This window comes from Manacus candei, unplaced genomic scaffold, assembly GCF_025592945.1.
Source record: "Manacus candei isolate 608988 ecotype Guabito, Panama unplaced genomic scaffold, ASM2559294v1 h1tg000005l, whole genome shotgun sequence".
Lineage (NCBI taxonomy): Eukaryota > Metazoa > Chordata > Aves > Passeriformes > Pipridae > Manacus > Manacus candei.
In genome coordinates, this window is record NW_026138053.1 from 5,096,465 (window position 1) to 5,112,456 (window position 15,992).

The 15,992-nt window shown below is 41.4% G+C and overlaps 1 protein-coding gene and 1 long non-coding RNA gene across 2 annotated transcripts in view; one reads left to right on the forward strand and one right to left on the reverse strand.

The window, feature by feature from the left end:
• The window catches only part of RNF11 (ring finger protein 11), a 29,913-nt gene that overhangs the window by 324 nt on the left and 13,597 nt on the right, over positions 1–15,992 (forward strand). The gene's annotated exons all lie outside the window — the stretch shown is intronic.
• Positions 3,431–15,992, reverse strand: part of LOC127476854 (uncharacterized) — a 32,135-nt gene continuing 19,573 nt past the window's right edge. Inside the window, exon 2 of the long non-coding RNA XR_007906749.1 lies at positions 3,431–4,617. This is a non-coding gene — a long non-coding RNA (uncharacterized LOC127476854). The remainder of the gene's footprint in view (positions 4,618–15,992) is intronic.

The following is a 15,992-nucleotide window of genomic DNA, read 5'->3' on the forward strand; positions in this document are numbered from 1 at the left end:
GGCGCTTTGTCTCGGCCGCTCCGGCCGCTCCGGGCGGGCGGGAGGCGCAGGGCAGGGGCCGCCCGGCCGGGGCCGCGTCCTTTGTTGCCGCCGGCGGTGACATCACCGTCTGGCGCGGGGGACGCCCCGGGACGGGACCGCGGGCCCTGCCCGGGCTTTGTCCGGGCCCGCTCGCTCCGCTCCCGTATTTTTAGCTGCATCTGATCCCCAGTAACTCACTCCCCCAGCGCCGGGGATCTTGTTTCCCTCCGTCCTGTGGAGCACGGGAGGGGAAGTGTTTCCCATTGTTCGGGTTTTTTTTTTTTTTGTCTCAGAGAGAATCTGTTAATTTACATCTTAGTGACGAATCAGGGAGAAAGAAGAGAAAGGCCGGGTATCTGCTTTGATGGCTTTGCTGACAGCTGAGGGTAACGCTGATGTGGAGGGGGGATGGCATTGGTGTGAAAGCGCCTGGAAGGGATGGACACGGAGAGGGAACCTGAACTTGGGATTGCACTTGTCTGCTCCCTTTGATCTCCACCTACAGAAATGTGTATTGACCCGAACGAGCCGTCTACAGCACTGAAAAATGAAAAGCATCCCGTGATATAACTGCACATTCTGTTCGAGTTTTGAGAAGTGTTTTCCTGTGTGGGATAATAGCACACATTCCGGAGAAATCCATAGAAACGACAGTCAAGACGCAAATTCTGGGGGGGTGACTCGGGAGCTGTACGTTTTCTAGGATGGGAGTCACTCCGTAGTTGCAGACCTTGATGTATAATTAACAAAATTGCAGGAAGTATTTAGCCGGACAGACGTGATACTTCAGCACGTTCAAGAATTACACCCTGATAGGAGCCCCGTAAGTGTTGAAGAGAAGCCCGACATGTAGCAGCCCTTGCCGGTGCCCTGCAGCTGCACTGGTGTGTCTTGGCAGTGTGTCCCTATTTGTTTTGTGCTGAGTATTAGAATAAATTCTGTGATGTGAGGAATTTTTTTTCTTTCTTCTAAACTGCTGCTGCTGAAGTCCAGTGAATAAAAAGTGCTTGCTGGCAGATATAAGCTTTTTTTAAAGCTTACGTGGTTCTAAATTACGCCTGAATTGTCCATGAGGTTTAGGAATGCATTGAATTTTTGTCAAATCAGCATAAAATTTTGTGCAATTTATTGCATTTATATCTATGATTCTAGGAAGACTTATGGAGTTTTTTGGTTTTTTTTTTCTCTCTTTGAAAACAATTTGTTAGCTCTTGTAAGAGTCACAAATCAAGCATATGCCTTATGCAGGCCTTTTTGTGTGGATGTCAGTGTAGGTAATGAATCTTCCTCTGTCGTCAGAGCTTTTTAAAATTTTTTCTTAATGAAGAACTTGTTCGTAAGTGTGGATGGTTGACTGAGAACACGATAAAGAGTAAAATAAATGAACCTACAGGTGTCTACTCTCGAGTAAGTGTATTCATAGCAAAACTTCCCTCACTTGAATAGAGCTGTGTAGCATCAGGTGATATACCCACAGGCACTTGCTGGCTCAGACATTGCTGTCTGTCTTGAAAGCTCCTCCACTGATCCTAGCAGTTCCTAAAGCTTTACCTTAAAGGTAGCATTTCCTGTCTCACAGTCAAAGCCAAAGGTATCCTTTCCACAGATTTTGAACTACCACGGTTAGTGATTTTTAAAAACAAGAAAAAGAATACCTACAGTATTATGCAGTGTTTCGTGCACTTTGAGTTTGAGGGGATTTATGATTTTAAATTGTTTACTGTTTACAAGATGTGCAAAAACTCCAAATATGAAAAATTCCTGATGCTCCATCATTGCTATGGTGCTGGCCATAGGTCACTCATTTTTACTTTCAAGTGGCAGCTTAGATTCAGTGTTAGAAATGGGAATTTAGGAGTTTTGTCCTTGTTTTGGATAATTGGTGCTTTTACAGTGTCTTATCCAGAATTAGTGTATAATATATAGACATTAGGAGTGAAAGGAAGGAAGAGTATAAAACAAATTTGAAAACTTGCTTGTGGTAACTAGCCTCAAGAAACTGGAAGGTGAACAGTTTTAAAGCTAGCTGCTGAAAAGTCTGCTGTAAAATGGACATCATTTAGAAGGGACTAAAAACTGGTATGTTTGCTTCTCTTGGGTTTGCAGCAAGGATGTGTCAACTTCCTGAATAACTCTTGCAGGGTTTGCAAACTAAAGGAGACTTGTTGGGTGAAGAAACACAGTTGTAGAAGATGAGTTCTGTGTCTCTTGTAACTAACTTCTGTATTATTTCGACATTTAAAATGCTTTTTCACGTCCTGCCATGATTTTTATTTAGCTGCTGATTTCCAGCTGCAAAATGCACCCCCAATAATAATTTCAGTACTGCATGTCAAATTTCTTTAATCAGTGAGTACTGTTGAACTGGCTGTGTAAAATGCCTGCTTCCAAAAGTGAGATAGAAGATTGGGCTGACAGTATGGATACACAGAATAACGGGGAATAACTTCTTTTTGGAGGCTCTGCCAATACCTGTCTCTTGGTTTCTGTGGCAGTACGTGTTATAAGCTACAGCAGAAATGCCTCAGAGAGGAAGCATCTTTTTAAACAGGTGTCTGAGTTAATGAGAAAGTGGCCCATTAATGCATCAGATATTTTCCAGTGCATTGAGCTTAACAGCTAACATGGGAAATAATTAAAACACACCAAAAAAAGAGTGTGTTTTTATGGGGGGGGGAAAGGAAGTGATTTCAAGAGTGGACCAACATTTTCGTAGACGGTTGCTAATTTTGAATGCCTCCATTTTAGAACCCAAAAATTACAACTGTTTTTCTAAGTGCAAAGAACATGCAGCTCCATTTTTAACCAGTGAATCTGTGATTAGGAAAGAGTTAGCTTTGGTTTTATTTTTTCTCAAGTCATCAAAATTGAGTATGCTTTCAAGTTTGTTTTCCTTTTTAGTGTATGAGTTCTTCACCATCTGTTGGCAATATGCCTTCTGCTGTTTTTCCATACAAGTTTAATGTTTTTTCCTAGTTTCTCTCACTTTTAGTAGTTCTTCTCAAAGGCTTTATTTTGCAGAACAGATGTGTCCCTTTTCTTAATCCTTGTCTCCGGTTTCTGTTCTTAAATAGTTCCCTAATAGCTGCAGGAAATAATTTGCCAGTTTATTACATTTTGAAATTTTTACACAGTAAAGTAGATGCTTTACATCTTTTCTCCTGAAGTTTCTAAAACTGTGGACAAAATACACCGCAGTCTTCTAAAAAAATGTTTAGCACTTGCTAAATTAATAAGTTGACAGCATGAGAGATAAGCACAAGTTCTTGGTGTTGATACTAAACTCATAAAAGCACATTTGATATGTTGATGTGGCAGATAGATTCATAATATTTTTTTTACCCCTTTACCTGAAGAGATAGAGAGCACCCCCCTTACTCAGTACTTCCCTGTGTTTTACAGGCTCAGATAAAATGCTTCAGTGGATCTAGTGGATTTTTTTTTTTTTTTTATTTGGAGGGATTAATTTAAAACCTTTTGGCCTGGATACTCATTTGATTAGGCTGTAGGCACAAAATGAGACGAGAGATCACAAACATGAGCTTAACCCAGTGCTGTGCTCCCATAATCTTCCAAAAGCTGTTGGGGACAGCAGGTTTTGAAAGCGCAATTTAGGGATGTCTCATGGCTTCTCTGCAACTGAGGTTGCTGCAATAGCCTCCCTGTGCCTCCTCTGTTAACTGAGTGTCACCTGAACACATTGTACATGTGTCCCCATCCACCTGTCTTGTGCTTCATTGCAGCTGTCCCCCATTCGGGAAGGTGGCACATCAGCCTGTCCTGACAGTGCTCTGGAGATGCTGAAGAAGTCCTCAGTTTGAATAGTCAGAGAATTTCCTTGAAATAGTCCACTGCATTTCTGTGTGAAACTTGCCCCGTGGATGGATGTATTGGTTGTCTTTTGCTCAACAGAGAAGCTTTTGTTATGCTCTCACCGCGACTCAAGTAATATGTTACATCGGTGTTCTGATGCTGTCTTTTCAAAGGCATGGTAATTAATATAATTAAAAGTTGTGAGCCAGATTAATTCTGATCTAGGAGTTGCACCCATTTATAGAAACATCTGTACAAAAATTCTCTTGGGCCCCAGCTGAGATGATTTATTGTCTGTGATTGTGTGTATTGTATAAGAAGCAAGACTGTGGTAGTGTAAAGTTACAGTCTTGACATGGAGTGGTTGTGTGAAGCTGGAACTGTTAGTGTATGTTGGAACAGCTTAAAAGGGGGAAAAATGCCATGGGAAAACATTACATACAGAAAGATATCCATGAAAAAAAGCAAACCCACTTGTAAGTTTACGTTCATAGAAGTGAAAGGAGTGTATTTTAAAATTGTCTGTGCAGGTCTTGCCCTTTTTTCTGCTTATCCTCCACATCTTGCTGATGACATGTATGAATTACAGTTGCATTTGTGGGCGTGAACTGAAATACCACTCCAGTCCATAGTTCCTTAATCTGGTGGAAACTTCAAAGGGCTTCAGAGGAGAGCGTATCTTTGTTGGTGTGTTGCTGGCTGGTGCCTTCTGGCAGTAGTCCCTGGTGGAGATCAGCTTCAGTGAGGAGAGAAAGTGATGGAGGAGCTGAAGTTGAGAGTTTGCTGCATGGATAAGAAATGGTAGAGTAAGCCAGGGATAAAGTCACTCCCGATAAATAGTCAGGATACAATTTGCACACCTGCATCCAGAAAATACGTTAACGCTCCGTGTCTTGTGCTGCAGGTCTGCTAAATTATTTATATGTGAAAGCAATAATAATAATTTTTTTTAATATCAGTGTAGGGATATAATGAAATATACGTATTATGAAAGCCATTGTAATTACACTCAGGATTATTTGGTAAATGTGCAATATGCCATGACACTTCCTACTCCTTCAAGGGCTCAACAAGAACTTAGCAAACTGCCTAGAGAATTGTATTGCTGGTCATCAGTCCTAGGTGGAAAGTTTCTTGAGGGTGCTAAGTCTAAACTTCCTTTCTAGACAACAGGAAACCCCCCAAACTGTTCACTCGTGTTTCCTGTCTCAGTGCATACTGGTTTCAGCATAGCCTGCCAGGCTGGTTGATTGATGCTGTCTTCCATTTTGCTAGTGTAAAAAGCTGGTGGGGCAGAGAGAGAAGAGAGAAAGGAAGGCAAACGTGAAAATAAAGGATACCAGATGGTATTACAGAGTTAGATAACTTTAATCTTGAAAATACTGACTATTTGTTGAATATTTTACTTTTTTGCTTGTTTAAAATAGATTTTAAACTACATTTGGTTAAAAATGCATGTTAGAAGCGGCTAGAGGAAATGAGAAGAGTATGCTGAAGTTTGAGTTCTCTGTGTTATCATCTCCCTTATAAAATTAGAGCCAGTTTCTAGACTCACTGTTGTTGAGTTGGCAGTAGGTAAAGATCTGTTCCTAACCATTCTGGCCAGAAGATTTTCCAAGAGGGATTTTGAAAAGGAGAGAATATAGTCACATTTGACAGAGTACTGCTTTCTGCTTTACGTGGATTTCTGCAAGAAGTGTCTTAAGTTGGATCAAGATGCTGTACAGTTCTGTCCCTGTCTTCCTGTACCCCTGATCATCACTTCAACAAAGGAAGAAAGCTCGGCTTAATGAGCACTTCTGCAGACCCTGTTAATGTTTGTAGTCAAACTGGTTGTAGTCAAGAAACCAAAAATAACACCACTTGCTTATGACAGACTTGTGTTCTTCCAGTCTTTGTGCTCATCCTTGTTTTTGCCTCCCCATAGACACAAGAAGAGAAATGTATTTGTATTTTGAAGAAGTAATGGTCTGTGGAATAGACTAAAGCAAATCAACCATGACTTTTCTGTGAGCTAATGAAACAGTTTCTAAGAGACCAAAGAATTACAAAATGAGCAGATTTTTAGGGTTGTCGTGGCTGAGTTAGAATAGAACCTTTTCAGGGGAAAAAGCTGAAGAGTCACCATGCTCTGACTCTAAAAGGCAAAGCAAGCTTCGATCTTGATTTAGACCAGAAGAGAAATTCGCCCTGACATTGTGAAGGTCTCAGAAGCAAAGATGTGCCTTGTTTCTGAAGGTAGGATGTGTATTTGTAGAAGATGCTGTCTTGTTCTGCCAGCTTCTTGGGCAACCATAGCAGTGACATGTCTCAGCAGAGCTAGAGTTGTGTAACTGCTTGCTGGACAAAACTGCACTTCAATGGAAAACAACCCCAGCCCCAAAACTAAACAAGACAAAATCCACCAAAAACCCCCACTCTAACCCTAGCATAAGCCATCATCATCCTTGCTTAATGTCTTCTGTTTGTAACCTGAGCAGATCACTTTAGTTTCTTCACTGTAAAATGAGGAGTAAAGAAGTAATGAAGTTTATCTTTAGTGCAGGCATACTTTGTAATTTAATTCATGTTTGTAAAGTGTTCCATGGTAATTTGATTTTAATAAAATAATATTCCTCCATTATAGAATGAACCTCTGCGGAAATTTATGACAAACCTGCTGCTGTAGAGAGGGAGTTTCATCAGAAGATCTGTTTAAGGCAGTAGATAAGTCTCCTAAAATCTGTTTTGGAATCTGATAGTTCAGCGTTTATTTGGCAGCCTGTGTTTCAGATGCTCGATTACTGGGAAGGAAGGGGCTGTGGAGATGGTAATAAGAAATCTTGCCTAATCAGGATGATGAATCTTTGCTGTGCTGGGAGATTGTGCATTCTTTTGGGCAAGCCAACCCAAACATGCAATACCGCCCTCTCCAAACTCTAGGACCACCATGCATTTAGGAAGCTCCTCTGCTTCCCGTATGTACTGCTGGTTCATTTCTGGGATCAGCTGTTGCTGGCTGTACATCTGGAGTCGGTTTCTGAACCGCAGAAAACAAACTAGTTTTATGTTTTGAAGAGATAAGGATCTGTGGAATGGACTAAAGCAAATCAGCCGCGACTTTCCTATGAACTAATGAAACAATTTCCAAGAGACCAAACAGTTACAGAGTTGATTATTTTATTTACCAGCCCCTCCACAGAAATCTGCCAACCGCTCTGTTTCTCATCAGCGAAGAAGAAAGTCAGAATGCCGGTGGCATAAAAGCTGCTGGGCCACGATGCACACACGGTGACACGGACAAACAGCAGATGCGTGCAGCAACTGGAGGAGGAGATAAAAGGACCGTCCTTCCAACCGCAGTTGCGTCAGCCAAATCACAACCAGCTGGTTTATTGCACCGGGCATTTCTGCTGACCTGCCGCAACGCTCGCGCGCGCGCTCTGCTTCGCGCAGGAGCACGCACACGTACCCTCTGTCAAAGGCTGGGCTCGTGTTTGAGCCTTCTCATCCTGCCTCTGGTTTTAGCCACTGGTTTAGTTGAGGGATGATGTAGGCCTGAGGTGCCTGGGGGAGGACTGAAACTGTTGGAAGAACGAGAGAAACTGTGACTCAGGAAATTCAGTTCCTCCCTTAGCCCCAGCGTGCAGTGACGAACGTGCAGACTATTATCCTTGCAATACTGAAGCCTGTTTCTCTCAACTGTATTTTTTGGACAGTGGAGTGCCCTCTGTGTACTCTAGTCTGCTTTTTACTCAAATGGAGTAATTGGTATTTCTAGAGGCAGTTGTATTTCTAGGTTCAAGAGAAGTCCTTGTACTCCAAGGCCAAATGCCCCATGAAGGGGTCCTCATCCTCAGTCAAAGACAAGTCTCAGCTGACTGACAATGCTGAGTTTTCCAGAGGCTGGGATTGTAGCTAGCCCATATGCCAGTAGAGTTTGGATGGCTAAGAGAGGTCCTAGAAGCATCAAGGAAACATCTGGTTTATGACTAATAAAATTCAATGAAGCTGCGTGACTATCCAGTTGTAAGCAAAAAATCAGTCAGTCAGTGCTGGTTTGGACAAAAGCAAGGAATTGGCTGTCCTGCAGCCATGATCAAAACTATTACATTTACCAGATGCTGTCAGTTTCTAATCTTTGTCATGGACAAACTGCTTTAGAAAAAAAAAAGAAGTTTGACTAGAATATACCCCAGAGATATATCTATAACATAACTACTGTCCAAGTATATATAGCTCTGTAGAGACTGTAAGGTTTCCCTGTAGTCCTCACCACTATCACTCTGTGTGCCTCTCCTGATGATTTGTATACAAGCTCTAGCCAGAAGGAAATGGAGCAATATTTATCTGTATTTATTGCCATGAGATGCATCTTGGTAGTGGGGATACAAATCTTTTATGACTCAGTGTGCGAACATTGCAGAGTTGGATGAGGTTGGGTGCTCTTGCCCTTTCTGTTTCAGAGCTGTGGGAGGCTTATCTAAGAGATCAAAGTGCATCAGACTCCATTATTTCAGTATCTATGGGACAGTATAATGCATGAATACTCTGGGACGATGCCTGTTTCTGACTTTTATTCATCACTGTAATTAAAGCCAGATACAGAGCTTGTTCTGTGCACTGAACATTAATCACAGTGTTTTATTAACATGGTTGTCGAAATCTTTAATTCAGACATAGTATAATTTTGCAGCATAGATTAAGACTAGTATTTATTTTGCCTGAATACATAAATTTTATTTAAAGTTCAGAAAGAGAAGTGATTGCTCTCAGGTTTTGAACAAACGAGTGCAAGCGTTGCTTGATTACAGATGTACCAAACTGCTAAACTGGTTTGGTCTGTACAGTTGCTTAACAGAAAGCAGTGAACTGCTGCATTCAGTGGAAAATACATAAAAGGCTCAGCAAACCAATGCTCTAAATTCAGATTTAGTTAAGATGCTGAAATTAATATTTTAACAGTTGTAGACTTTATTTTATGCTCTATGATAGTACTTGCTTAATTGCCATTGCCATTCTGATGTTTTGGGATTTCCCTTGGTTGTTTAAGTATTATGATTTTTGTTGCAGTTGCATCCATTTATCTTCAGTTTAGCTTATGAAATATAACTAAGTCATTGCTTTAGTGTTTGCTTCACAGAGTTCTGTAATGGTATACCTATATATTTGGAGACCTTGAGGCAGTTGTGGGTTGTCCCATGGAGAATGGCATCCTTGAAAGTACATTACTCTTCTTGGAAAGGAATAGTATCACTTAAAGCAAAAATACTCACTTTAAATTAACTGTTAATTCTTTTCTAGGTTAGTGCTTTTTCACCTCGTAGTTCCTGGCTCTCTGAGGCTCTGTGGGCTGTTTTGACTGTGCTCACAAAAGCTAATGAAATCCCATCTGTAGTCATTAAACTGAAATGCAGGTCCACAGCTCTACTTGACAATTTTTAGGGGTCTGCTGATCAGAAACTGGTAAGGAGCACTGCATGAATAGTGTCACTCTAAGGTCTGTCCTGAGCTGAGAAAACTCTTCCTGCCCTGCTCTCCAAGGCACATCTCTTCAGCTAATGGCATTTGTGATGCTGCAGTGGCTGAGCTGAGGTAGATGATGGCCTTTGGCCCAAACATGAGTGAGATGCTCGGCTGCTCTCCCACTCTGTCCTTGATTGGAAGTGGCAATGTGGTACTTAATCCATCAGAGTGGATTCATACGATAACTCGCCTGGAGCTGTGCTGGGTTGTTTATAATCCTTCCAGTCAGTCATCTGTAAGAACCACAAATGAGATACAAGGAGGGATTTTACATTATGTCTGAATTTAGACAAGCTCTCTGAAATTTCTAAGACCTGAAGTTGTATTTATTCTACTGTGTGGCTAAGCTACTGAAAGTAAACTTTCCAAAGAATGCCCATTCCTTCTGTAAATATAACAAGTTTCTCAATTTACAGTAAATGGAGTCAGGGTTTGAGAGAGACAGTGTTTAATGACAAGTTTTGTTTTTAAAAATCCTTTAGGAAAGAAAAAGTACTATCTACATAAAATTACATGCTCCAAGTAATCTTTTTTTTTCCTCTAGAAACTGTGTTCTTGTTAAGTGAGTAACCTGTTTTTTCCTACCTCCCAGAAGAAGCAAGATGACCTAGATCTAGAGCTTTCTGGGAAAAAGTTCACTTCACCCTATATATAGCTTCTCCTGAACTGTCTTTATGTAGCTGTCACCTACTCTGAGCTGATGAACTGAAGAGAAAGGAGCTGTAGTTTTAGGCTGAGGTAGGAAAGGAGGGTGTTTTATCCTTCCTCTTTTTTGGGGGTCTATTAAATAACATCGTATGCACATGCCACTGGCTGGATTCCAGCCTGGTGAAGGCTAGACTTCCCAACTGTATCATACAGAACTTCGTGTCTCTGGGTCTCCTCAATGTGCTGCAGCTGAATAATAACCATTTACCTCTGGGTTAACAAGTATTTTGGATCCTGCCTTTGTGCCAGCAGCAGTTTCTGCAGAATGTGATATCCTGGGGTCAGTGTGTTCTTTGCTCTGGTCAGATCCTGCATTTGGAGATACCTCCAAGCAACACTGCTGGCACAGTGGTGTTTTTATTGGAAAACAAAAACTGGGAAAATGGTAGTAACAGCTACATAACAGATGCTACCAAACAGGGTGTTGGTGTTGAGGGATCAGGCAAATGTTTCCAGCTCGGGGTGATGAGTCAAACAGTGAGCTGTACCGTAGGCTGAGGGAAATGGATCCATCGCTTTGTCAGTAAGGCATTTTTTTTTTAAGATACAGGAGAGTTTATCTGAGTGCATCAGCAACTTAAGCGTTTTGGGCTTCTGCAGCCTTTCTGAGGAGAGAAGGGTACTTTCCAAGTCCCTAAAGAAAGTGCCACTGCCTACCACCACCACATACTCCTCTCCTGGGGCCTTCACCATGCCGGGGATGGTGACAGTGGAACCCGTTGGTGCTCCTGTGGTGAACTGTGTACACCTCTGGCACGTGGAGAAACCAGCATCTGCATTCACTTAAACTGATGGCAGGATCAGTTTAAGTGCTCCAGCACTTAAAGATAATTGTTTCAACAGGCCCTGCTCAGGAATGAAGGGAGCTGAGGCCAAAGGAGAGGCTCAGGGGCTATCTCTGTTCAGCAGACCACTAGCTGAACCCAGGCAGAAATGTGGTGTGCCTCGTGATCAGCATTGTGTGTGTCTATGTTTCTGGGGCAAGGAGGTCTGATCTGACTATCCACTGCAGCCAGAAGGAATTGCTTTCCTTTTCCCTCCTGCTTTCCACTTGAAGCCATGTGCTCCCCAGTCACTTCATGGTGACTTTGGTGCTTATCTCATCCCTTGGTGAGTCAGCTTGTGCCATTCAAGTGTCTGAAATGGGTTGTCTTACTATTTTTCCTCCTGTCAGCTTAGTGAACCGAACTGACTTTGTGATGGAGATTGGATTTGTCTGTACTTTTTGCTGTCTATAGATTGCATATTACTTAATGACATCTGCAGAAAGATCTAGAGGTGTCAGGTATTAGATGTGTGCTATTACCACCAATATTAGAGAAGATTTGGCTTCCCCATGTTGAAATGGAGGCTACTTAACTGCATATCAGAGCATGCACAGAATGAATATCTGATACTAGCTTTGGCAGTGAGTGCATTTGGGAATGGTCATATGCATGACATGCAGTCTAAAGGTGTCATTTCTAACCTCATCGGGGTGGTGATTTCAGTTGGAGGGACTTTGCTGCTTCAGGACAAATCTCTGATATAGACAAAACCTTAATTCTTTATTTCTTAAATATGCTCTTTCTGGTTTAAAAAAAAAAGCAAACAAACAGAACAAAACATAGTAAAAAAATATAGGTCTGTCTACTACAACCAGCCTTAAAGATGCTCACTATTTTCTTTTTTAAAGAACCTTTATTAATGTTGCCTAACAGTTCATGAGTAGACTTGGTACAGGAATGGATGAAGACTTTCACAGCCTGTTCATATTGCACAGCAGACTGTGATGTCCCTTGGGACACAACTGACCACAGTAACATCATTGATCTGCTTTGTGGGTGCTGCTCTGCCTCTCTCCTCACACAAACCTCCCAGTTATGACTCCGTGGATGGTTTCCAAAGTCTGAACATAACTTAGCAAGCTTTGTCACTGCTGTTAGGAGTTTGATTACCTTTGTGCATATGTATGTGGGGACTGCCAGTGTCTGTGGCTTTTAATAAAACAACCTCTCTGTTGTCTGAAATGTTTAAAATTAAGAAATCATATAAGTATGCAAGAGCAGGAGCTGAGCTGGCTGCCTCAATGTGACTGTTCTACTTTATGTGTTGTGGCTTCTTATTCTAGTTTGGCATCTCTTAGAGGAGGCCACTAGTTTCCTATTGAAGCCAGACTTACTCAAAGTAAATTGAGGGACAAAGTCCTGTTTCAGGAAATAAATTTGAGAAGCAAATCTTGCTGCTCCTTCATACATCTGCTTGTGCAGCATTCCCAACAACCCCAGTCCTTGCTGTGCTCTTAAGTAGCTCAAACTCCCTTGCTCAGCACCTTTCTGTTCAGTTTTCTGAATTCAGAACCAGTAATGCTGAACTCGAGCAGTAAATACCATCTTTACAGCTTTTTTTGGGTCTTAGGAACTATATTTGGTCAGGCTTAGTTTTTGTCTTGAAGATCTACCAAAAGAGCCTCAAAAGTGCAGGAGATGGGGCTGCTGGGACAGCAAGGGACACCCTTCCTTTTTTGTCGTATTCCACGTTTCCAGGGCTGTGGGGCACTGCAAAGCTGTAGAAGTTGTTTTCTGAATGAGATCACTTGCTGCCACTAAGGTTTCCTTGGATTGTTTCACAAAATACACTGGCCCAGTTTCAGTTTGAATACAGTAAACATTTCAGCTGGACAGAATATAACTATTTAAATTAGACCAGTAGCTATTGCTCTTTCTCCTTTAAACAGACTTAGGTAACAGAGGAAACTGAAGAAACATAAATATGATTTTAAATCATAATTGCAGAATGGTCACCGTGCTCCAGCAATAGTGCCTGTGCAATAATCCCATGTGCATTTGATCACTGCTGACCTTACCTTTGCTTGCCATGGGCCAGATCCTCACCAGTGGGGCAGCTGCCTGGTGCTACTAAAGGAAGAGAAGTGGGTTTGTAAAGCTGGAGATTTCAGAATGTGCAAGAACTTCCAGGTAGCATCTTTATATAAAGGTCTTTTTTTCAGCCCTGCCTTCGTTCCTGCTTCTACCTGTAGATTGTGCTGCAGGAAGCAGGGTTTGGCCAAGAACATTTGGTGCTTCCACCATAGATGTTTTCCACTAGTGGGTTATGAAAAACCCCATTGAGATCAAACCAGAATTGCTAATGGAAAATCGTTTTATCCACAAATGTCTGACATTTAAGGCTTTTGTTTTGTTAGTGTCTTAAACTTCCAGGTGGACACACAATGTTTGCAGATGTCTATAATAGCTTCAACAAAACAAGGCTCAGATTTAATGAGCACTGTCTTCCATATTTTATTTAAATTAGCTTTGAACTAAATATGACAAGCATTATTGCTAGTTGTTATACATATTAATTTGGATAACAACCCTGTTCTGTACAGTGTTGGAAACTGCATATTAACAAGTGTGTGAATTGGTCTGTTTTCTGATGTCTGAACGAGGGGATATATGGATAGTTCTGTATATGCTTAGTGCAGTTATTTTCTGCAGATAATCCATGATTTTTGAAAGACACTGGTCAAGCTTTGCCCTTTTTTTGATCAGCTGGGAACTAAGGCTCAAGAGCCTATCTCACAATTCTAGATTATTTATGGCAAACCTGCACTTGTTATTCTTGTACCAAACAGATTTTTAGTTGTTTCTCTGATGTTTACTCTCCTGATTTATTTAGGGATCCTATATCCCTTTCAGCCTTTGTTTTTCTGGGCTAATGCTTCTATTTTTATTGTGTTTATTAGTGGATATGATATTCAAGCAACTTGGTTTTTCTGAAATACAAAGTCTGCCTCAACCATAGCCAGTGAAACCAAATAAAAAACAACAGCTACAGAAAGAAAATATTAAAATAGGGCATATTTTAAGTGATGGAGGGATCATTGACTGAACACTCTGTCTTGCAGTAAATTTTGTCATGTGGACTGATAGTAGAAGTCATAGGCAATATTTATTCTAAATCTGTAGAACATGTAGCTCCAAGGGGCAAGAACCTTTCCGTGTGCTGTTATCCTCTCTCATTGGGGTAAACCATTCCATGACATGTTGAAGATATCTCCAGGAACGCTACATGGAATGATAGAAAAAATTAGGAGCAGGCCTGTAAGTTATTTCAAGGCTGATTTCTGTACAAAGCTCCAGCAGAGCACAGAAATTTTCTTTACCTGGTCTGCCAATCTGAAATTGCCCCATAGGGTACTTATGGCATTCAGCAGATTTCATTTGATGAACACTGGACTCATTTTTGCCAAAGTTCATGGAGAAAGCCATGTCTAGCTCTTTTCTGCCCCCAAGGAAGCATCTAGAGCTGCCCATCTCCCAGAAGGATCAGTTTATTTCTGCTGCTACTGTGTGACTCAAAACAACAAGTGAAAGAACAAAAAGTTGTTTGTTGCAGTAATTTCTACTCATGTCTTTACTGCACTGGAGAGTCATCCATAAGAAAGGAGGTATCCCAAATAAAGACAGGAATTCAGATTCACCTTGTTATCTTGCCTATTTGGTTCAGAGATTACTCAGCAAATCTTTTGGTGTCTCCAGGGAAGCACATTCTGTGCCTTCACTTAGCTGCAGCTGTGTGTGAGGAGACAAAGTGAGTTTAGTCCTGTAGGTCCTCAGCCTTGGAGGAGCAGCACTAAGTGCTATCTGCTTCCCAGATTACTCTTCTGCATCCACTGCCTGTCTGAGGGGTGTCCAGGACCTTATGATGAGTGGAAAAGTCTAGAAAGATAACTAAAATATTTCTGTAGTAATTGAGTGATGATATTTCAGCTTATGAAGTTACAATCTGAGCAAGGAGCTGCTTTTTCTCTCCTCTTGGAGCTCATCTAGCTACAGTTACCTCTATAGTTACACCTTTATGACTCCCAAGGTAATAAGGTGCATTCTAGACTAAATGTCATAAATTAAATTTAAAGAACTCCCAGGTTTTCTTAATAGCTGTTTTGCTGGGGCTGTGTATTTTTTTTACATGGTAAAATACTAAATACGTCCAGATTTACAGCCTCAAAGCTCAGTGTTACTCCATTCTGCTGTTTTGTCGTGACTGCAGTTTGTCTGTGTGTGTATAAACTGACAGAACTTATTTTAGTGATCGTGTGGGTTGTGGCAGGACACGGTTATTCCACCCTAAACATTAATGCAGGAGAATACGTTAAGTACAAATGTTTCTTTATATCTTCACAAAGCTTGAGAGAGTGTTGGTAGCATAATGTTGATGACATTAGGCTTTCCTTTCTGACTCAGAGGGGCATTGAAAGTAGCATATACCTCACCTGCAGAGGAGTTACACTTCGGCACAGGACCCGAGCCCTGTCCTCTCACCTGGATGTAAATCGGAGTATTTGAAAGTCAGGGGTGATGTTCTTGGGAAATCGGTGTTTTTAAATTTGAACAGATAAAATTTGTGTGTGATTTTCTCATCTCCAGCTAAAACTGGATACTAAAACTGCATCCTGTGTATCTCTGTGCTCAGTGTTCAGGGTTTCTGGTGTACTTCACACAACATGAAAGGTACGTAGTTGCATGTGGGTGAGCTGGGGCTGGAGATCTCCCAGCTGTGCAGCTGCTCTCATGCGGGTGTGTCGGGGAGAAATGAGGCTTTGTCTTCCAACCAGTCAATCCATATTTAGAAAAATGACCTCTTTGTTTTCATGTCCCTCCTCTCAAGCAGTTTTCTGTTATTCTGAGATTTTGCGACAGCCTGAGCCTTAATTCAGGCAAGTACTTAAGTAGGTGCTCAAGTGCGTGTCCCTGGTAGCATTTGAAATCCTTACTAAGTGTGCTGCTGGGGTATGTTTGTAGATCTTACTGATCCATGCAGTCAGCAGGATGAATCCAGTGTCAAAATGTTCAAGTTTTCCTTCAGAAAGCCAGTTTTAATGTAAACAAAGCACTTGCCATCTCCCGTGAGAGTGGGTGTAAGCAGAATGGCCTGACAAGAGAGACGTTTTCTTCATCCCA